At 35.8% G+C, this 24,985-nt stretch overlaps 1 protein-coding gene across 5 annotated transcripts in view; it reads left to right on the forward strand.

The window, feature by feature from the left end:
• NAALADL2 (N-acetylated alpha-linked acidic dipeptidase like 2) overlaps window positions 1–24,985 on the forward strand; it is a 1,176,025-nt gene that overhangs the window by 304,718 nt on the left and 846,322 nt on the right. The gene's annotated exons all lie outside the window — the stretch shown is intronic.

The raw sequence follows: 24,985 nt of genomic DNA on the forward strand, positions 1-24,985 counted from the left end.
TATTAACTTGCTAGGGCAGCTGTAACAAAAGTACCTTAGACTACGACAGAAAGTGCTTTTCTCAAGTTCTGGAGGCTAGAAGTCTCAGACCAAGAGGATCAGCAGGGCTGGTTCCTTCTGAGGACCATGAGGGAAAGATCTGTTCCAGGCCTCTCTCTTTGGCTTGCAGGTGGCTGTGTTCTCCCTGTGTCTTCACCTGGTCTTCCCTCAGTCTGTGTCTATGTCCAAATCTCCTCTTTTTATAAGAATACGAGTCATATTGGATTTGGCCCATTTTAACATAAACACTTCTGTAAAGAAAGACCCTATCTCCAAGTCAGGTCACATTCTGAGATACTGGTTAGAACTTCAACATGAATTTTTTGAGGGGACATAATTCAGTCCAAAGAATCTATTTACCACTCATGTAAAAGGTTGTTTTATGGTTATATTTTTCAATCTTTTAGAAACTTTCCAAAGAATGAGAATTTTTTTCCAGAATATTTTCTGTTACCTTTAAAACACTATAGTAGGAAAAATTCCCTAAGTTCTCTAACAGTGGTTTTGAACCCAGTCGTCTTATTAAAGTCAGCACTAGAGCTGAAGAGAGAAAAACTTGGCTGATTTTAGTCCGGGCTCAGCCATTAACCACTGAATTTGCCCTGGTGACACTATTTAATAATTTGTGCTTCAATTCTTCATCTAGAAAGAAAGTCTGTGTCCAAATTTACTCTTCTTATAAGGACATCAATTGTGTTGGATTAGGGCCCACATTAATGAACTCATTTTAACTTACTTACCTTTGTAAAGACCCATTCTCCAGATGTGGTCATATTCTGAGGTACTGAGGGTTAGGACTTCAACATATGGTTTTTGAGGGAGATATAATTCAGCATTCAAATGCAAAGCAGACATTTAGACCTGTAAATTATTTTAAAAATTTGGGCCTATTAATTTTCCTGTTCATTGGCAAGATATATGGCTGTGGACTGTGATTAAATGTCTTTAGATGGTATGACATACAACAAGCACCTCAGTGATTAGATAGATAGATAGATATTCTCTCTCTCCAAATATGTACATATATATGTTGGCTATATTAAAAGATGACCAACTTCACTTTTAATTAGAGAAGTACAAATTAAATCTCAGAAAGACATCTTTTTTGCCTATAAGGTTAACAAATATCTTAAAATGTGTGATACCTATGTTGGCAAAAGTATGGGGAAATAAATACTTTTATACATTGATGGTAGGGGTATAAATTGCTATAACCTGAATGGAAGGCAATTTGGCCAAGCTTACCAAAAATACAAGTGCGTATATATTTTTAGCCAGAACTTTCAGTTCCAAAATTTTTTCCTATAGATACATACACACATGTGAAAACAGTTACATGTAGTATTATTCTCTTCGGAATATTATATTCACACACACACCCCCAATTATTCCTTTAATAATCTGAGATATGGTGTCACCGAGGAGGACATTGAGACTCACAGAAAATTTGCCCAAGGTCATGCTGTGGTAACCCAAGCAGCAGAATTTGATTTCTAATTCAGTTATGTTGGATTTCCAAACTCCTGTTTTTAACCACTATTTATTAGAACCTTCCTGATTTTGTCTTATTCAAGCTGCTTTTCTCTCAGCCCTAACAGCCGTTTGCTTACATTTTATAGTATTTGTTGTCGCAAACCAGCACTGGACTTTTTCTAAAACCGGCTCAGTGATTAGCAGTGCATTGATGTGCCTAAGCCACAGGCCTTGGGGTATTAGCGGACCTGGGAGCAAACCACACATCGAATATCCCAGGGCTTTTGATATATTTGAGGAGAAAACTATCATGGATGATGCAAAATGTGGTGATCTTATTTTAGTCCATGCTTTTAGTCACTGGGCATTTTACAAAACACCAACTTAAAGCTGATAAATTTGACTTTAGCTTTTTTTTAAAATTTCCTTTAGTAGGAGTATTAGAGATAGGAAACAGACATCTGGAAAAAAAAGGAAACAAATTGAGTGACTGGATAATCCACAGGAATCAAATAAAATGACAAAATTACCTACAATCTTAATAAGTCTTAGAATTACTTGGTTATTTTGTTATAGGGTACTCAACACAATATTCCTACAAACACCTTATATGAAAATATGATAATGTGATTCTTCTCAAAAGCTCTTGAAATTTCGTAAAAATTGATATGAACACATAGTAACACAATTAAAAACAAATACTTTCCAAAGGAAGATTAGAAATGTTTTATCACCTTCCTTAGAGTAATGCATGTAGGATTTTCATTTTACGGGAAGAGGTTTTAGCTTCTTATAAACCCCCAGTTTACCTCCAGTGTCAATCAGCCTTTTAGAATTATTTTCTAGCTCTCATGCATGTTTATCTTTTAAAAATAGTCTTATCAGGAAACATTTGCTTCAGATTTCGGGTAGCTCCATTCTCACTAGCAGTAATAAAACAGTTCCATATATTTCTATAGTAACTTTATTTCCCAGAAAGTTCGGGACTGCATCTTGCTCTTCAAAAATGAAGCTCCCTGGGTTTCCTTCATCTGAGAACCATTTCGGATTAGTCATTGGTTGGTCTCTGTTGTCAGTATCAGGTTGCAGGCTCTTAAAGGACACAGACTGTACGCTGTGTTATACGTCTTTACCCCATAGTGTCCTTTGAAATGCCAAGAACTCTGAAGTTGTTTAATACAAATCACTTGGATTGATTTTTATCTTTGTAGCCAGATACAGAGGACAGATGCCATTTCCTCTGACTTTAAGATGGTCAGACATTCCTGGGGCAGCGACAGGAGCCGTATCTCAAGCTTTCCAGCCCAGTTCTGAACCTAGTAGCTTAATGCAGGGCTTCTCCCTAAAATACCCCTAACTTCAGACATGAATGAAACACGTATCTCTGTGATGGCCCAGGCGTCCTAACAGCAACTGCCTCTGGTAGCTAGAATTATTTTCAAAGTTATGTATTTGAGCTTAAAAAATTCTGTATATATTACGTTGTATTTGTTGTTGTATTCATCTGAATATCAAAATAGCATATACTTAACGTCAAGTAAAACAGATGTGCTAGGAAGCCATGCCCCCTTTATCTTGCAGGTCCTGTTACTTCCTCCCTTGACCTGTCAGACCTGGAGTGTGCGCCCCAGTTTAAGAAACCCTGGTGAGATCTTTCACAAAAGTCCCTTTGCTTTAAGGTTGACTACAAACATGCTTCACATACAGAAATTCACATGGATAGTAAAAGATTCACGAGGAGGCAGTTGGTCTGTGGCAAATAAGCCACTGACTTTCAGGAAACTAAATTCTAAATTCTGGTGGAGTCCAAGAGGGTCCCTGCAGGATGACAGGGAAGAGGAGGGGACTCAGCCTTCTACTCCTCACTTCAAACTTATCAGTCCCATCCCCATCTGCTTTTAAGGGTTTTTTTGTAAAAAGTCTTCTTTTTCTATTTTTGTGTCTTTGTTTCTTTTTATTTAAAGGAGCCATTGAATTAAAGAGAAAAAATAATACAATTCAATATAAGACTTTGAATTTCTTTGAATAACTATTTCTATTCTACTAGACATTTATTCCTAGTCCTAGCTTTATTTTTAACCCCAAGTTTTATAAACAATGAGCAAAGAGGAGCTAATATGTCAAAACTAAAGATCACAGTGACAGCATTGTAAGACTCACGCACGTATTCCAGGCCTGACTTCTCATTCAGAACATGTCTCTTCTTGATATCATAGAGCTTTTCTGTTCAACTACTCTCAGCAACAGGGGTTCACAACTTTTTGACGCAGCCCCTTATGCTGTTGGACACCTCTCTTCATTACAAATTTCTTTCTAAAACTGAACCAGAAAGCTCTCCCCTATAATTTTTGTCCCAAACAATAAAGTCCCATGCGCTACAGAAAAGCACAAAACACAGGTGTCCCTCATCTATAAAATAACCCTCCAACAGAGATAGATTTACTGTGAAGTCAGTCAACTTTAGCTTCAAGCCCTTCATGTGCATGAATGACTTCCAAAATCCTGGAAGGGGCCCCAGAAATAGTTCTGAAGGTCATAGATTAGCAAAAAATAAGATACCTTAACCACAGTCAGTCAGGACACCTCTCTTTCCCCTCCAACATCTCCTGCATTGTATTTCCCCTCATATTAGGCGGTGTTGGAGCAGCTAGAACAGTCTGAGATCTGATTATAGGGAGCTCCAGTTGAGAATGCACTTAGTTTGGTTTAGGGCAATATGTTTATAGGGCTCTCAGGAATTTTCATGTATATTTAATTTATTGCTATCCATTCTAATGCATAGGGAGATTTTTGGACAATTGCTACAGCTCACTCTGCTAGAACACAAAGGTGTTATTCTTTGGCCAGAGGCCCTACCGTAATATGAATATGTCCTAAGATGCCTCACACCAGAAGTATGTGGGTAGTGGATGTTTGTATGGAGTCAGAAGCTAGTTGATCAAAATTTCTCCAATCGTTAGGTGTGTAAAATTAAGTGGAAGCTTCTCTAGCTACATTTTCTGATCTCAGGAATATAGTCTATAATGAATTATATACAGTTATAAATGCCATATATAATCTTTTGTTTTCTATGGGAATTACACAAAATAGAATTCCTCTGGATTCTTGTGGTTGTAGCGTATAAAACTGTTGCAGTATTATGAACACTGAGTACATCTGTGACAGCTCATAAACCAAAGAAACTTGACAGAGGTTTTCCCTAATTTGCTAACAAACTTAAACATTTATATGGTATTTTCAATAATGACTTGTGAAACTGACAGAAACCTTTCTAAGATATCATTAATAAAAAACTAAATTTCAATCAACCATGCCAAGAAAAACGAATTATCTCTCTATTCTCTCAGTAGAAAATATTACAAAATCATCGCCAAAGAGTGATTAAAGAGGTAATCAGGAATAAGAAGCAAAAATTGTAGGGAAAAGAGTATTATAAATGTGTGCCATGCAATTAATTAATAAAAACAATATATTATTTCTGGGTTTTTAAGTAAATGTGGTATATGTTCACACTTTAAAAATTTGAGATTTTTGGTCATTCTAAATATTCACTTTAAAAACTAATTATGCATTTATAATTTGGTATTAATTTTCATAGAAAGCTCTTCTTTTACAAATTGCATGGAGTTGAAGGCCCCAAATAACTGATTCATCCTTCAAATATTCAGAAACAGCAGTTAGGTCTTTTTTCTTCTCTTCTCCAGGTAAACAACCTCAGGTGCTTTTCAGTGTGGTGGTGCTTTTCAGTGTGGTTATGCTTTGCAGATTTCTCATCAACTACTGATTTATGGCCCATTGGCTCATTAACTAAGACTTCTCTCCCCTAAGAAGGCTGGGAATGAGTAGATTTGAATGCTTGGGCGAAGACACAGCATAGATTAGTAAAATCAATACACGAGTGGCATCAAACGTACATGGGTATACATCCCAGACTTTCAAGTTACTAATCCTATTATATCAGGCACTGTGTTTCACCTTTACTTGAAGATTCAGGCCCCTCATGTATAAGAATACGAATAACATCACCTCGCTCAAGATTGGGCAATGTAATGAAAAAATATGTAGGCTCAGACCTTGGCATAGAATAGATGATCAGGTAATGTTCACTATTCTTTTTATCAGTATTTAAACAGAAATACAAGCTCTCTTCTGTACCTTTCACAGATACTGGAGAAAGTTTGATTCTTTTTTTTTTTTTAATGTAATGTTTCTCATTTTACCAGTGATGAAAAGCCTGTTTTTCCCTGGTGAGCCATCAGACAGATTGAGCAAATGAACCACTAGTCACAGAAATCAAGCCTAGTTAGGCCTGGAGGAGTTTCAGGCAATTATACAGAGTTCTGACTTCCCAGAGGACCATGTGGTTGTCAGCTGATTCCAGAAGCTTATGGTAGAACTTCTGGTGCTTTGCTGGGCCTTCTGTGTTCAGTCCTGGGCAGGGAGCCAGTTATCTGGAAGCAAGGTAAGAACATGGGACATTGTTTAAACTAACTTCTTTATATACGGATTAATTAACCAGATTGAGAATTATCAATCGCTTTACCTTCTGACAGCCTCTATTTTGGTCATTACAAGTTTAACACATTAAACAGAAGGAGAACGGCTGGGGAGGGGATAAATAGGTATTTTTAGTTGCAATGAAAATGAGCTTGAAGTGAGGTAATGAAGAAGTCATGGTTAAAATTAGCTTCAATAATAAAAATAATGGTAAGAATAAATGATGTATGTATTTAAATTTTTTGAGATGTTCATGTTCCCATAGCCTGGTGGGTATCAAAGTCAAATAATTTACAGGCTAGGATGGCAAAAATAAGATGAGTGGGCTAGGCACAAACAAATAGCTCTCTGTGACAACAACGGGAACATGTGCATGCACGCACACACGTACTCTATAAATATAATACTAAGTGAAAGCTGATAGACCCAGAGTGGGGAGACGAGGGAGGGTGGTTGACCTGACAGCGCCTGCCTATTTCACAGGTGCTGCTCTGCTCCAAACGACTTTGGCCATGTGAAAATGTGGCAGATCTTTTTTTCTTCTCCAGCAAAGCTGGAAATCTGGAATTTTATGGTAAATCACATAATATAAAAAAATCGGACCAGTTTAAAATGAAAACAACACCTTCTGGCCAAATATAAAGTCTGCCAGGGCTGATCTGACTCCTGCACTCACATTTGTAACCTCTGCCTGCAAATGAACTGCATCACTGTGAGAGGAACATGTAGCCCCAGACAGGTGCTGGGGTCAGGGTTGCCAGGGAAAAGTGGCTCAGAGGAGTGACCTCTGGGCTGATTTGCGTCTTGAGCGATCCGTGGTATATCGTGTATCATGGATATATTTATCTGTGGTATGTATTGGTGCATCTTCAGGACAGGGAAATGTAGGTGCAAAGGCAGGGAGGTGTGGACGGTGTATCTTGTTCTCAGATGCTCAACCAAGAGTATCACTGTGGGCACACGGAGGGTCTGGGGAGAAAATTGATGGTGTGCATGGTGGAAGGATATACAAGGTGGACTCATTTTGTTTTGCTTTCCACTGGCAACTCAATTTTTGTCCCTCTCTCTCTATCATCAAAATTATTTAATACTTTTTCTTGTTCTATTTACAGTGGAAAGACAGAAGTTTTTCCAAATAACAGAACAAAAAAGAAAGTGAGAAACACATAGAATTCCTGTGTCCCTGTCTTTTCACTTGATTCTAACAAATAGGTATACTTTATGAAAGTAATTTCTGCTAAAGCTGTTAAGAGGATGTAAAAGATTAAAGTAGTTTATACCTTTATAAATGCATGCTTTTGGAAGAATTTACTGCCATCAAAGTGGATATAATTCAAAACCAGTTTTGCTCTTCCTTCCAAGTATCTGGGTTTTCTCTCTCTCTGTCTCTTTTTTTTTTTTTTTTTTTTTTTTGTGAAAACAGAGAAAATATGACTCCTTCTTCTTTTCCTTAAAAAAAAATAAAATCCTTGTAGTTTTTCTTACTGAGGGGCCCTAATTAAAATGTTCCATTCGAAGGATTTTTTTGGCAACCCAAATTCTTGTTAAGCAAATGCTTTATATTCCTTGCCAGAGTATAAGGCTGCAGTATTCCTAGAGGGCAAATTTGCAAAAGACCATTGAACCCAAATATACAGCAACATACATTGTTGCAATATTTTAAAACAAGGATTGTTCCAGAAATGTTCAAAACCTAGGAATGTGTTGGTGAACATATTTTGTACATATCACTTTGGAAAAATGAAATGATACTTTAACATCATGTTTAACAGAGAGTATGCTCATCTAGTAGATAGAAAAACAATACCATTCTCACACGCCTGTAGTCCTCTTTATCATCAGGAAAGAAAACTGGTAAGATTTTCTCTGTAACTCAAATTATTCTTTTTATATTATCATTTTAGAATCTGCCTTTTTGGATTTTTAAATTTTTTTAAAAGCCAGTACAAATTTGAGTAATTTCTGTAAAATAAACTTGAAGTCTAGTTAATTTAATTTTAAAAATGTATCAATTCTTAACATCTTCTATCAATTAGATGGATTCATTTTTCCATGTTTTTCACATAGATTATTCTTGAAGATCAGAGAAATAAGGGAGTAAGCACATACTAATTTAAGTGAATTATTAGATTGAATTTCATAAGCTATTTCTTGCTCTTTTTTATGATTGTAACTGTATGTAACTTTGTATAGTGATACATCATTTATTTGTAGTATCTGTTACATTCAAATTATAACTGGAAGAATTTTCTATGTAGGGAATGCAACATTTTAATTTATTAAATATTAGTAATTATAAGGAGTTATTATTTTATTTTTAATGATTTCATGAGAAGAAGACATTCTAAGTATGTATCCTTGAAAACAAAAGAATATTATTGATAACTCACTCCCTCCCACAAAATTTCTGAGCAACATTCTGATTTTGGCTGTGAATTTACATATGCCTAAATATAATTAAGTAAAACAAGCTTTTGAAATGTGCAATATATCACATTCCAAATATATGAGAGGATATGACTGGTTACTTTGTGAACTGTATTATTAAGGGTTATGCATATTCAGCTGTAGATATATACAGTAGCTTCTATATCATTCATCAACATAATTAACTTATCACCAGCAATGAAAATGATAAAGTTAACTTAGTTTAATTACCATGAGCTAAAACTAACCATATAATCAGTAAATTAAGAGTGAATTGACTTTGTGAGCCACCTGGTTATTATTTATGCAATAGGGCCCTCTGGTTCTGCAACAGGAATAGGTACCATTCAGGAATGGCTGTGCTTTCGTCGCTTACGGACCAAATGGCAATGCTGTTCCTCCAATATAGATAAACGGAAGACAGTTGAAATGATTTCTTTTATTAGAAATGCATAATTCATTTTGAAAATAAGATTTTTGATTAATAATTCTTATTATTAATTTTGTGGGGGTATTTGATTTCAAGTAATAAAGAAATATAAAACCAATATTAAATCTATCCATTTAGTGCTGCAGTTCTCATGGTTTAATTCTGTTTAACTGAACCTTCGCTTCAGGCACACTGGCCTTTGTTTGATTGAAAGGAAGGACTCAGTTCTTTTCTACTTCTAGGCTCTCTCTCCTGCTGCCTGGTATGCTTCCGGCCCCATCCTTCAAACATTCCTATGGCTGGCTCTTCACTTTTCATCTCTCTGTTTTAAATGTTGTATCACTAAACATCTTAGGACATGTTGTCATTCTTTCACATCACATCCTGCCATTTTTTTTCCAAAAGCCTGTTACAATTAGCATTCATTTAGTTGTTTGTTTACTTTGTTCTCATCTGTCTCTCCAACTGGAATATAGCCTCTGTGAGAACCGACTATATCTGTATATTCAGCACCTAGGACAGGCAGCAAGAGAGATAAACGGCCAAGTCACTAAGAACCACACTGCCTGGTTTGAATCCTGGCTCTGTCATTTGCAAGATCTCAGGCAAGTTTCTTATCCTTTTTGGGTGTGTCGACTGAAATAAATGCACAGCCTAAAAGTTAAGAGTTATGTTTTATTCAGTAGACAATTCTAACGACTCAGCCCAGGATGACAGCCTCTCAGATCGCTCTGAGGGACTGCTCCGAAGAGGTAGGGGAGGAGCCGGGGATATATAGGAGCTTTACAACAAAGACCAGGTAGTTGGAACATTAAAAGATTACTTGTTAACTAAACAAAACCAGGCATCTCAAGTTAAAGAATTCAGCACTTTTCTATGTATGGGAGGAAGCAAACATTTGGGCTCATTGAATTCATTCCTTTGACAAGTACCCAGCTATCTAGGGCCAGTATCCTGTCCTTTCTTATTCTGAGTCCCCTCAGAGTGCACCATTGTGAATGGCTGCAGGGGCTGGGCTGCAGGCTTGTCTTCACGGGGGTGGGGGTGGGGGTGGGGGTGGCGGCAGCGGCAGCGGCAGCAGCTGATGACTTGAGGGTTTCAGCATTCTTTGTTTACTGATATGGTTTGCAGTATTTTTCATTCACAGGTGTCATCTATAAAATGGACACAATAACTAAAACAACCAGAATACTAGAACAAAGATCACATGAAATATGCCTATTACTTGGCATACACTGAGGCCTTATTAAATGTCAGCAAGCTAGATATCAGTGTCTGGTACACAGTAATTAATCAATAAACATTTGCTGAGTGAATGAATAACAGCTTTGATGCCAGGAAGACCGGGATTTGAATGCTGCTTCTGTCACTTATGACCTTGGCAAAGTTACTTAAAGTTCCTTAACTTTTTTGAACCTCAGTTTCTCAGTGTATAAAACGATGTTGACTTTTTGGACACTTTTGTTAAGGGTGAAATGAGGTGCTTTTTATAGCATGTTTTATGATTTACTTTTGTTAAAAAAAAATAGAGGCCCTCGTGATTGTTCCTACTCCAGGACCGTGGTGCTCAGCAGCCCTGCCTGAGGCCATTTGTACCTGTTGTTGAAATAATTATCCTTAATAGTTCCAGTCATTGAAACTGTTGAGGTATAAATAACAAAACCAAATTCGAGCTAATTTTAGCCTAGATGAATTAAGAAATTAATGAAAGCACATTTATTGTAACTACTGGTTTGAACAAGATTTATTCATGGTATGTTCATAACCTAAATTTACTGTGGTTCTTCAATGCCCCTGTAAACTTTATGGATTTGGTGTTTCTTTTCTTGAATGAAATTCCTGGCAGATGTCATGGCTTTTCTTTTCACTGTCACAAGTTAGAAGAGTCCTATAGTCACTTTAAGTCACAAACATAATTTCAATTAGGTAATTACAGCATTCTGGTGTATTAGTTTTCTGTTGTTGCTATAACCAATTAACAAGAACTTGACAGCTTAAAACAAAACAAATTCACTGTCCTATAGTTCTATAGATCAGAAGTCCAAAATGTATTTCACTGGATTAAGATGGAGGTGTCCACATGACTGTTCCTTTCTGGAAGCCTGAGGAAGAATCTGCCTTTCCAACTTCTAGAGGCCAATTGCATTCATTGGCTGAAGTCCCCTTCCTCCGTCTTAAAAACAAACAATAGCAGATCAAGTCTTTCTCACATCACATCTCTCTGACTCTCCTTTCTGTCTGTTCCTCTTCTACTTTTAAGGACTTATGTCATTAGATTGGGTCCATCAAGATAATTTAGGGTAATAACTCCATCTGAAGGTCACCCGATTAGTAATTTTAATTGCACATACAACCTTAATTCCCTTTTGTCATGTGACATAATAGTACGCAAGTTTAAGGGATTAGGATTTGGAGGTGTTTGGGAGCCAATATACTGCCTACCATACTTGACCTGTCTAGTATTGAAAAATCTTGCCTTTTAGACTAGGATTTTCCATTGATTAAGCTTTATAAGGCATGAGCCAGGATCCTTCCAGTTTTACCTTCAAGTGGTAGCAAATGCATTTTACATTCTAAAACTTTCCACATGGTCCCCTTGAAGTCCCTCTACTCAGGCTTGTGACTCAATGTAGCCATTCTCCCAATCTTTCTCCCAAAAGATGGATTAGTCTCACAGCACAGCAATTGTTGTCTATAAAGAAAGCTGTTCATTTCCACACCAAACATTCTCTTACACTCTCTTTAATTAATATCACTATCATTGGTCAAGCTAAGGGGTCTGAGAGTTAACAGAACAATCTCTTGAAGCCATTTCATTATGAATTTAATTTGTGTACTGTCAAAGCGGTGTTCTTCTCACATTTGTTGAGGCAAGAAGAGTCCATGTATCCTGGTACGTAAGTTTAAGCCACCATATCATAGAATCCAAAGGCTATATCTTCTCAAAGACTGAAACTACAAAAAGCCTCGAGTAAGACAAACTAATTTCTCTTTGTCTCTTGACGTGTCTCTGTGTCTTCCTACAAATCAGCTTCATCATTCTCTCTTCTGTGAATAGCTGTTCTATGGTTCCTGGTCTCATGGCTGAACATGGCTATACATATAGCGCCTAATTTGACATATTACAAGCCTAACCTTAATTCTCTTTCAGTCCCAAATCAAAATTCCAGGGGGCAAAATCTCTGATTTCCTTAGCTGGGGCTCTTTGTACATATGGGTCCAATCAACTATAACCTGTGGAATGAGCTATATTATATAGAACAAAATGCTCCACTCCTGTAGAGTTGAGAAATAGATAAGAGAGGATCATTTTGACGGGAAAACCTTCCAAAACCTGTATCACAGTAGTATGTAAATCTTATAATAACAATAAAACAAAAATAATAATCATTACTATAGTTGAAGTTTGTTGAGAGTCTATTATCATCCAAACCCTGCATGATCATATAGAACTATCACCTAACCCTGTGTGGAGGGTCAGGTGTTTTCTCCATCTTTCTGAAGAACATATTGAGGCACAGAGAAGTGTAATAATTTGCTCAAGGTCACATGGGGAGTAAGTAGTGGCTGGGACCTAAATCCCTATTTCTCTTACTCCAAAGTCCATCAAAAAGATGTCAATAGAATGATGTCCACTGTATAATTTTAACAGAAAAAAAAGCATGTTTCAAAACTTTCTGTACATTAGAATTGATATCTCTATTCACGCCTACACCTGTGACTGTATATATCTCTCCGTACGTCTGTATCACATCTGTAAGCAATCTACCTGTCTGACTCTCCCTTCCTTTACTTTCTCTCTACCATATACATTTAAAAGTTAATACTGGATACTTCTGAGGATGGAATCGTGTATTTAATTTCTATTTCCTCTGTCTGTGATTTTGTTAATGATCATGTATTATTAATGATTCTAAGAAAATAACTTTATTTGCTTCCTAAGGAACAGACATGTTATGCTTATTTTCTTATTTGGCTGGGTCCCTGGAGAGTGCAAGGTTTTCCTTAGGTGGCTTCTGGTCTGCTTTCTTCCACAGCTCAAACAGGATTGTCCTGCTGTTTCCCTTTTCTAACTAAAATCCCACAAATCAACATGGTGGCTAAGACACTCGCATTATTCTTTGTAAAAGTATGGGTTTATAAGAAACAAGCTGTGAAATGTCTGCTAAGGGACATTTATAGCCACCCTTCTCCCCTAGTAGAACATCCACGTTTTATAGCTTTTAAATTATACCACATTTTTTCCTCCAAGGTCCCTTTAAGGAATTCTTATTAAAGTTTACAAAAATTTCTTTGCTTATCAACTAAATTTATCAAATACTTATTAAATACCTATTTATGCACATATAAATGTTTCTTTTTGTTAGCTATTTTCCAGCACTAATAATCTCAGATTCCATTTAGAAACATCAGAGACACAAATTATAGATAAATTGTATGGATATCTTTGGCATTTTTTGAAAGCACAGTTTTAGGATCTCTTGTCTTTTATCTTCTAATTTAATATAAAGAACAGTCAAGAATCATAAATAAGGCTTAATTTTTTTCTTGAAGTAGTAAATAAATGCTTTCTTTTGATTATGAAAGTAACAGGTAATTTGTTTTAAAATATCAAAAATCAAGAAGGATGCAAGGAAGAAATTAGACAATAACCAAAAATTCTATTATGTAGCAATAATTATTGTAATATTTTTAGCATGTATCATGTCCTTGACAAAAGTGTACCACAACAATTAAAATGCATTGAACAGTTTGTAAATCAATGAATCATTCTGCATTAACAGTTGCAGATGAATCCACTGTACTATTTTATAAATTATTTTATTTTAAAAATCTCCTATTGTTAGCATTTAATTGCTCATATGTTTTATATTGTAAACAACACTGATAAATGTTACATAAACTCATTTGCGCACTTTTCTAGTTATTGTCTTGGAAAAATTCCTAAGAGTGAAATTTCAAAAGGTATGACTTTCTTTAATACTTTAGATATATTTTGCCAAGTTGCCTTTCAAAAAGCTTGCACCATTTCTGCTCTGCCTATAAAGAAAATTCTATTTGACTTGCCTTCTGCCATAAAACTAGTCAACTGGACAAAAGATCGAAAACATTTGTTTTCAGATATTGGACGAAAGAGAACTCAGGGCTGTGATCTCTGAGAAAAGGGAATCAAATTAGGTGAGCCTTAAAACTGCCCTGGATTTCTACCCAGGGGCGATTCCCAGAATATGATAAAAGGAAGAAGAACCCAAATATATCCTGAGTTGAAAAGAGAGAGATTAAACTTTGGAAATAATGAGCCACCCGTATCTGTGGAGTCACTATTGGGGGTAAGAGAGGTAAACAGAGAAAGGGCTCGATGTCGGCAGAGGAGTACTTTGAAGTTTTTAGCTGAATACCAATCAGTGCAAAGGGTGAAATTCCATATTGCACAGAGAACAGCTGTTGAGAAAGTGCCACTACCAGAGAGCTCTAAATTGAGCAATTTCTAGAGTTCACACAGGGCTAGGAATCACTCATGTTCCCACCAGCAAGAGTGGAGAGACCTGTTGACTGCACGGGGCATCTGGTTGAGCTCCAAAAGTGTCACACACCTTACTGGTGTGCTAAAGCAGTTCTAGACTAAAGGCTTCTTTAGGGCTGCCCTAAAAAACAAAAACAAAACAAAACAAATTAAAAAAAACTTAAAAGCGTTCTTATAATGATCAGGCTGATCTACAAATAACTCAAAAGCACACCCAAAGTTCAACCTCTTTAAAGGAATACAATAAAATTCATTACTCAAAAGTGTACAGGTCACAGAGTCAGAATGTTCTGCATCCAATCAAAAGTTACTATACATGAAAAGAAGCAGAAAATTGAGACTCATAATCAAGAGAAAATTAATAGAAATAGACCCAGAATGATGAAATTAGCAGATGACTTTAAAGTTACTGTTATAAGTATGCACAACAATGTGAAGACAAACATGAACCAGGAAACAATGGAAGATATAAAAATGTAAGAATGCTAATGTTAAAAATATTAGAAGTTTCAAGTAGAAATTTTAGAAATAAAAAGTAAAATAATGTAAATGAAAATACCACTGTATGGGGTTTATGGTAGAATAGACATGGCAGAAGAAGCCATTAGTCAACTGAAAGTTATAGCAAGAGAAACTGTTTAAAAATAAAAGAAAAAGGACTGAAAAAAATTAACAGAGCTTCAATGACCTGCTGAATATCTATATCTGTACCTGCATATCTGTATCTATATCTAATCTATGTGTTTATTTATAATATATGTATAATAGAGTATCAGAGGAAAGAAAAATGAAGGAAAGAGAGACAAATACTTGAAGATAGCAATTAATGGCAGAATTTTTTTAGGATTTGGTGAATATTATAAGTTGACAAGCCAAAGAAACTCAACAAACTCCATACAAGGTAAACACAAAGAAAACCACACAAAATCACATAAAAATCAAATCAAACAAAATTGAGTAACAAAGAAAATAAATTAAAATGGCAAGACACAAAAGATGCATGGCCAACAGAATAGAAAGGATAAGAAAAAACATAGACTTCTTGTCAAAACTATCTTAGCCAGATAGCAAGGGAAAAACCATTTACGATGCTGAAAGAAAAACAAATATATCAGCCTGGAAATTCAATAGGAATTTCAGTAGAAAAAAAATCTTTTTTCTTTAAGTTTTTGGAACTTTTATATTTCTAAATAAGCCTGGGTCAAAGAATAAACTACAAGAGAAACTAGAAAAATCTTAAACTAAACTATATTGAACACACAACTTGTCATAATTTGTAGGATGCAGGTAAATCAAAGGTTAGAACAAAATTTATGGCTTTAATCCTTTATTAGGAAAAAAAGCAGCTAAAATCAGTATTATACACTTCTAACTTAATAAGCTAAAAAAAGAGCAAATCCAAAGTAAGTACAAGGACACAGATAATATAGCTATGAATAGAATTCAAGTGGAGGGATAAATTGGTAGTTCAGGATTTGCAGGTACTAACTACTTTATATAAAATAGATAAACAACAAGGTTCTACAGTATAGCACAGGGAACTATATTCAATATCTTGTAATAACCTATTAAAAAAAGAATATGAAAAGGAATATATGTGTATAACTGAAACCTTAATCTGTATACCAGAAGTTAATTAAACATGGTAAACCAACTGTACTTCAATTAAAAATATTTAAAAATTCAGTAGACTAGTAAACTGTCAAACAATAGGGAAAAGCAATGTAAAAACAGCTATTAAAAAAAGATTGATAAAGTTCTAGCTAGTCTGATCAACACAGAAAGGAAGGTACAAATTGCTAACATCAGAAAAAAAGAGGGAATATCAGCACAGATCGTATAGACATTTAAAAGATAAGTGAACATTATGAACAACTTTATGTCAATTTATTAAAGAGCATAGATAAAATGAACAAATTATCTACAAGACACATATTATCAAAAATGACTCAAGGAGGAAAAGAAAATCTTAATAGCCCTATTATAATTGATGAAAATGAATTTATTGTTTAAAACCTTTCCACTAAGGAAACGCCAGGCCCAGACTGCTTCATTGGCACATCTTAACAAACATTTGAAAAGAAATAATACTAGTCCTAACCAAATCTCTCAAAAAGTAAAGAAAGAGGGAAAGCATGCCCACCAATATTACGAGGCATTATTACTGCAATGTTACTGAACCAAACTTGAATCCTCTTGCCTTTGTGTAGTAAAACCAGTCTACCTATCCCAGGCTGTGGTGAAGGGAAGTGCAGTGTTTATTGCAGGGCACCAAGCAAGGAGTCCAGGGCAGCTAGTGCTCAAAAGTCCCGAACTCCACGATGGGTTTTAGGAAGACATTTTAAAGGCCGGGTGAGGGAGGGGGGTCACAGGGTATGCGATCAGCTGGTGCACAATTCTCTGACCAGTTGATGGCGAAATAACAGGGCAGTGTCACAGGGGTTAACATTATCAATTCTTAGGTACCAGTGGGTCTGGGGGCTATGTGCTCTTGGTCAACCAGTAGTTTGCCTCTTCCATTTTGTGGGAGTTTTAGCATCTTTAAAGCAACTCAGGAAATGTGCATCAGGCACTTTTATCTAGGTACTTCAGAGAGGAGCTAAAGCAGAGGATATGGGGGAGGGCTCTGTCCCTGAAGGCCCCATAAGGTCCTGCTTGGTTACACTAATACTAAAACGAGGCAAATAAGATGATTTACCAGAAGAGAAAACTGTAAATGCAGACACAAATATCCTTAGTGAAAAATCAAATTGTGTCTAATAATACATAAAAAGGATGATACATCCTGACAAGCAGGGTTTATCCCACAAATATAAGTTTTAACATTTGAAAATTAGTGTAATTTATATATTTAGAGAATAAATAATAAAAACCATCCAATCATCTCAATAGATAAGGGGAAAGCATTTGCCAAAACTTAATACCTATTGACTGGGGCCAGAGGTGGGATGGGGGCAGATATTAAGGGTAAAAGGGTGCAAAGGGACTACTTAGGATGATGGAAATGTTCTGTATCTTAAATGTTGTGGTAGTTGCAAGGGTGAATTTGGTTGGGGAGGAAAAAGTATTTTTACTGTACTTTTATTAAGTCCTCTGTCTGGGGCCCTTTAAATTTGATTGGCAAAAGACAGGTTAACAAGAGAAAAACAAAAATTTATTAACAAGCACATCACACAAATATACATGAAATTACGCAGTGATGAGTAACTCAAAGGGGTGGTTAGAACACACACAAAAAAGAGGTCTGGGCTTCTGAGGAGGTTATGGGAAGGTGACAAGGAGAAACATGTTAAATAAGTGTTATCTTATAGTATTTGTTGTGCAGATTTAAATCCCTGCTTTCTCCATTACTAAGGGTTGCTATGAGCTCTCCTCTTCCTCTAGGGAAGAGCCCCCTCCTTTTGCAAATGGAAACTTTCTTTATTTCTTTATAAATGTAATTTTTATTTGCAAAAGGAAAACTTGTGCCCTGTTTTTAGAGATTTTCCTGTGTCTTCTGCTTCCTAATGGCCTTTAGCTAAAAATAATCCATAGGCTAACGAGGCATATTTTGGGGTGGCATGTACTGGTATCCTTTAATACATTTATCATCTAACAATGCACTTAAATGGGATGCACTTTATTGCATGTAAATTTTACCTCAACAGAATCACAAGATTGCACCAATTTTTATTGTCATCAACAGTGAAAGAGAGTATGGTAAACAATTAAAAACAAATTCCTTACGTTGCCCGAGGCAAGTTTCTCTTTCTTTCCAAAGATTTCTGAATTTACTGTTGAAGTTGGCCACTTAATGGAGTCATCTTTAGTGCATTAATAATTTGAAACTCAAATAAAGCAGGTCTAATATGCTAATTTGGTAGTAAGAATGAGCTGTCATGTTTATATAATTTTATATATTTACATTGTAATATTTACATACTGAAAATGGGAAGAAAACTCAAATGACTTGGTTATTAAAAAGTCATTTGTCACATGGGCAAATGCTTCAGAGGATAAGCAAGCAACATAAAGCAAACAGAGCTGTACAGAGAGAATCGAACCTATTGGAAAGAGAATGACTTCCCTAAAATCATTCAGATGCTATTTTTTGAAAACAAGTTTCCAGATGAACAAAAGTGTCTGAGGACAGGTAAGTCCAGAATTTGTGATGTCATAAAATAACCCTTAAATTAGAAAGTAGACCATTCTCTTTAAATTCAACTTCAATAAATCAAATTGTCTTACAAATTTTTGATGTATTTTATACTTTCATTTTTGTTTCCACTATTTAACTTTTATTTCATTAGGTGCTAATAAGGGGCAATTCAATCTCAAGTTCATTTCTTACAACCATTGTGAATTTTAAAATATTATTATTTTCTATTTGTTATCAATCTGAAGTAAATAATAAGTTTCTTAAATTTTAGGAGAACTAAAGAAATTAATAGCTCTCGCAAACTGGAAAGCAGGTAATATATAGGACACTTTATGAAAGAGGTGTAGGGAAGGAAGAAAAAGAAATTTTTTTTCCTTTACTCTTCTAGGTTCAGTGACAAAATAACAAAAAGGGTGGGGGGAGATTTAATTACATACATAAGTTCATACCTGTGTACAGAGAACTCACAAAGGAATGTGATTCCATGAGTCAGAATTTGAGGCTTATATATGATCTTAGGCTAGACAAAGGAAAAGGGATTCGAAACTTGTAGGGGAGGGAGGTAAGTTACAGGAAGATGAGGGGAGGAATTGTAAAATAATGGTTATGTAGGTTTTTCATGCAGTTAAGAGTCTGTTTTGGTGCTATAAGTTGTCTCCAGAGTAGTTCTCTTCCTGGTAAGGAAGAGGGAGACGCCATTACAAATGGACACTTATGTCCTGCTTTTAAGCAGGAAAGGGGGAAGGCAGAGAGCTGATTGCCTTCAGCTCAAAATAATCCTTATGACAAAGTGGTACATTTTAGGGTGGCATATTCTGGCCTCTTCAGAAGTGCTACTGGAGAGTGGGTTTTTGTCTCATTGTAGAAAGAATTCAGAGGCAAGACACAGGTCAGGAAAGTAGAGTGAGGATTTATTAAGCAGTAGTACGCTGTCAAGGGGACAGGGGCAGACTCAGGTGAACGGCTGCCCGAGTTTCTTCGGCAGGTGGTTACATGGGGTGTAAAAACGAATGGGCAGAATATTCATTGAGGAGGGAGTGGCTGTGGGTCATATTCCTTGATTTTTATACCAGCCCCACCTTCCCGAGGGAAGGAGGGATTTTTGTCCTTATTTAGTCTTTACTGGAAGTGTCATGGCCTCCGTGCGTGATGGGTACTTCTTTTCTGTGAGGCTAATTGTATTGTAATGAGGGCATAATGAGCAAAAGGTCACATTTGGACACAGGAGATGCCTATCTTTCCTCACCTTTCTTTGTCTGCCTCCAGGACACTTGTCTCCCCAAAATATGTGATTTCTTTATCAGTCTGGAGGTTCCTGCTTTCCTCTGTCTGTGCAAGGACCTGCCTTGTTCACAAGACATATGGTTTGCTGCCATTTGGCCCGTGCCCCCTTTTCTAGCTCACATCTAGCTGTCTGCCTGCTGTAACAGAAGGAAGAAGGAATATTAGAAACAGTATGAATTAATAATCTCCCTTATGCTCTTTATTAATTTTACTTTAAAGTTTTTGGAGAAAGATGAAATATAATTGTGTTATATTTTCAATTAGCCAATCATTAAGTATTTATTAAACGCTTATAAATCTGGCAAGTCTAAAAACAGCAAGTAAGAAATGCTATAGATGTGTGCCTTGAGATTTGAAAGACAAGGCCATGTTTGCCCTGCATATGTTTAAAAATACCAAGAAAATAAAAATTAAGTGCTATGTTAGGATAAAGGAAAACTAAAGGTTTTAGAAGAGGTGTGAGGGGCATGATGAAATAAGTATGTCAAGCTAACTCTAGCAACTCTAGCAATGGTATGTCTATCTCTGTTTTTATGTTGATTCATTCTTAAAATTGCTCACATGTTGCGAGTCCCTCATTGCCCAAGGTGATCAGATACCACATTTTCCAGCGTCATCCTGAGATTTATTTTTTCCCTCATAGATTTCTTCCTATTCAGCCTATTATCCTGTCAAAAAAAAAAAAAAATCTGTCCAAAATATCTATGTTTATCTCGCCTCATTTGTTCTCTGACTTTTTTTTTTTTCCTTCTTCTCATTTTGTAAACCTGGTCACCATAGGAAGGACAGCAGCCATTCACTTGAGAGAAAGTCTATTTTAAGTACTAGCTGCCCACTCGAGGAAGGTTGGAAACTCCTTCATCTCCTTTTCTGTAACAATACTGCCTGGCAGGTAGTCAGCAGGAAAGGGGACGAGGAGCTTTCTGAAAGAAAGCATTCTCTGTAGAAAGTAGGGGCCCATTATGATATTGAACAAAAGTAGTTTTCCTGGAATCATTTTTCTAAGAATGCCTGGTATGCCACTTTGACTTTATTCAAAAAAAAAAAAAAAAAAGAAGAAGAAGAAGGAAAAAAGATGAGAAAAGAAGAGAAAGAAAAAGAAAATGAAAATGCTGTAACAAAATGATACTCTTTTTTTACTTTGATTCCCTGTAATTCATGTGTTATTGTTGACTACTAATTTTGTTAGCACTTCGTAAATTGAAACCACAGCACTTGTATTTTCATAAGGGATTGGCGTAGTTCCTGTGTTCATTTTGGACATTCATCTATGATTAATATTTTAAGACTGAGAAACCTCACCTTTTACCTCAATTTCATCTTGGAAGAGAAAGCTGTTACCCCTGAACAGCTATTAAATGTTGTTTTCATTTAGTTAGTATTTGCCAAATTTCTGCAGCTCAGTTGGCATTAATTGCTATTTTTTTTTTTTTTTTTTTTTTTTTTGAGGCTGCAGTGACGAGGCTGAACCCTGGAAGATATTTTACCTCTCAGCATGAAAATGCTGTACTTTTAAATATTATTAGAGATGTTCAGGTCATTTTTTGTCATGGAGATGAAACTTCTGTTTTCAGGATTGGTCATTTCAAGGTGTTTTGAGGAAGTACATTTGTCTCCAAGCTAATAATACCATTTAAGCATTTTCATTGCATTTTTAAAAGATGACAGAGATTAAATCATGCTGTCACCTGGGTGTTTATATTAAACCTTAGTGTTCTTGGGTTTCAGCTGTAGATATTTATTTCCAGCTTTATTGTGGATTTTTAACATGTCCTAAAGTTCTCAATTTATTAAGTTCACCATTCTGTGCTATATCATACAGTTAGCACGCATAGTCCTTTCCCTTAATGCTTTTCTTTGGGTTCCTCTTGAGGGAGTTTTGCCAGTTTGTTGAATAATTGATTGTTACACATAGATTAGTCAAGTGTGTGTGTGTGTGTCTGTGTGTGTGCCCTTCATTTTATAGTTCCATGATAATCGTATTAAATATACAATTACACTTTTCTTAACTATTTTCCCTTTTTCAGATGTGTCTTAGATGATTATCACCACTATCAGTAGACTCACATGGATGAGGCTGAGATTGCTAACAAGAGAATATCACTTTAAAACTTTCTGGCATTTAAGCCAAGATTTCATGGGATCCTCTTAAAAAGTGCATAAATCATTATACACTATGATTACAAGCTTGTATTTAGTATTTCGTTACACAGCTTGTCGACAGTGTGGAATAGTGTTGTTCCTAGCAGCAAATTAGAATGCTTTGTAGTATCACTCCTACCTGACTTTCAACTTGACACCTTCATATTCTATTATTTTTATATGCATCATAGTTTATCTTAATTATGTGAAATAACCTACAAAAAATCAGTTATTGTTAAGCAACTCTGGTGTGTGTGTGTGTGTGCGCGTGTGTGTGTGTGTGAGAGAGTATATTATACAGATAGTTCCTTGGCTTCTTTGTTTATTGAAACTGTGGTGGAAAGATCATTAAAATGACAATACTCTCCTTGCCATTAATTACTACTTACATTGTTTCCTTGTTAATGGATGCTTCTTACTATGTCCTTTGTTCTCCATCAGAATTAATTCTCTTAAGATGCTGTATGCAAATTTATGGAAAAAAAAGAGAATCAAACATTTAGTAATAGTAGTATTGAAAGGAGACTTTTGCCCACTGGTCAGTCCTCACACAAAGCAGAATTTTCTTGATCGAATTTTTATTTTATATTCACAAGTATATAGAATAGTAAATATGTGCATATTATGTATTCAGCTATTTAGAACCATAGTGTCAAGTGTGTTTGGAGAAGCCTGAGTTAAATGAACTGGATGTTCATGGAGGGTTAGGAATCAGAAGGATGAGTTTGTGGTGATAAAATAGCAACATTACTGATGGAACTATGGGAGAGTGAACAGGGAAAGAGGATGACTGTGTTTATGAAGATCACTCTGGCAGATGCAGAAAGGATGATCAGAGGAAAGGAAGAATTTAGTTGTAGGGAGTTACTGTCTTGGCAAGACATGATAATGGCCTCACCTAAAGGAAATGGAGAGTTAGGGGGGGTAGATTTCAATGACATTTATAGGACTTAGCGACTGTTTGGAGAATGTGGGAGGTTAGAGGCAAGGATAACTCCTAAGTTTCTGTCTAGGGCAACTGGGTGGATGGTAGTATCCAGACCCAGAAGAGAGGAGGTAAAATATGTTGGACCAGCATTTCCAAGCATGATGAAATCTTGCTTAATTTATCTCTACCCACTGTTGCTGTATAGTATGTACTCTACCCAACCCCCAACCCTCACCCCTGCCTTTCTTTGCTTACCTAGCTATCTTGTTTCCCTAGGACTCAGTATTTAGCAGCTATAAGGATTAGAATCACACTAGGAATTCTTGGCTACAATCAACCAACAATGTGTGATAAATAAGGGCTGTATTTTATGCAGACACGTTTCTCAGGTGATAAGTGTTGCCTTCAGGAATAGTTCTCCTCTTGGTAAGGGGACTTTTACAATGGAAATTTTCTATATAAATGTAGATTTCCTTTACAAAAGGATGAATGCATACTTTTATGTTTAGACAGGGGAGGTTAAAGAGCTTTTCCTGTGTCTGTTCCTTCTTTTTAGCTCAAAACTATCCATATGCAAAAGGCATGTTTGGGGGTAGCATATTCTTGTACCCTGCGAGCATATCTACCTAATTCTTGGAACTGTAATCTTGAAGATCCATCCTGGTTGCTGAGACTGGAATTTCCTTCCAAAAATGGTTTGCAGGATTACAGTTTTGAGAGTTCAAATCCTTTTCTGTCTAGCCTTTTCTCTCCATGGATATCTATGCGTTTGACCAATGTGTTTGTCCTGCTTGTGTTATACTTTTTATTGAGAAAATAAGTACCAAGTGTATGTAATTATTTTATGGATTGTGACATTTTACCTACCCGCACACAATTCCATATCATACAATGCCAACATTCATAGCTTTGAATAACTACTTCATAAATTTTTTCAAATTTTCGCAAATATCTTCCCTTGAAAATCAGAACTAAATAATGACTTCAGTAACTAGCTACCCACAATGAATTTAAACTGCAACATTGTTTCTTTTTTCTTATGTATAGTTCTTGATAGAATCCTCAAAATTAGTGATAAAGAATAATATCCTCCTTTGCCCACTCTCTCCCTGGAGTAATTTAGAAATACACTGTTGGAAACACAAATAGGTGATGTGGTTGGAAGTATTGTTTCTTCTTATGTCGTCTAAGTTGTCTAAAAAATGTGCTCTACAGCAAAATGTCAGAATGCATATAGAGGACATACTCACTCTCATAGACCTCCTTTCCAATATTCTGAAAATCTTGATAATTTTAATAATTATATTAGTATTCTTTTCACCATTCAGTGAAACTATTCTAATACCACCCATGATGTTTTTATAGTCAATTTACAATGTTGCACTAGTTTTTAGTGTGCAGCATAGTGATCCAGTTATACATGATTTGTATTCCTTTTCACATACTTTTTCACTATAGGTTATTACACAATATTGAATATAGTTACTTGTGCTATACAGTAAGACCTGTTATCTATTTTACATATGGTAGTTTGTATCTGCATCTCTCAAACTCCCAATTTATCCCTCCCTACACCCTTTCTCCTTGGTAACCATAAGTTTGTTTTCTATGTCTGTGAGTCTGCTTTATATGCAATCTAAAAAAATGACACAAATGAACTTATTTACAAAAGATGCCGTTTGTTTTTGGTGCGTGTGAGTGTGTATTTTAAACTATTGCATTCACTTTTTTTCTCTTTCACTTCTTTTATCTTTTTTTTTTTTTTTTTTTTGGAAATTCTCATAAGTGTCCTCCTCTCTTTTATCCTTCTAGCTCTTATTTGCTCTTTCAGATCAACCTACCTATTTCCCCTTCCCACCTCTCTTCATGTTTGAACTTTAATTTGCCATCTTTCCCTCCTTGAATGTCTTTCATCATCTTTGGTAATCCATGTCCTTTTCTTTGAGATCCTTTAATTCACCCTTTCTGATGGTGGTAATTTATTCATCTTTACAATATTTGTTGAAGGCATAGTACAGGGTAGAAGCTGTGCTAGGTGCCAGGGATGTAGTGATGGACACATAAGGAGTCTCTGACAGAACACCTTGCAAGGACAGAAATAAT

This window comes from Camelus dromedarius, chromosome 2, assembly GCF_036321535.1.
Source record: "Camelus dromedarius isolate mCamDro1 chromosome 2, mCamDro1.pat, whole genome shotgun sequence".
Lineage (NCBI taxonomy): Eukaryota > Metazoa > Chordata > Mammalia > Artiodactyla > Camelidae > Camelus > Camelus dromedarius.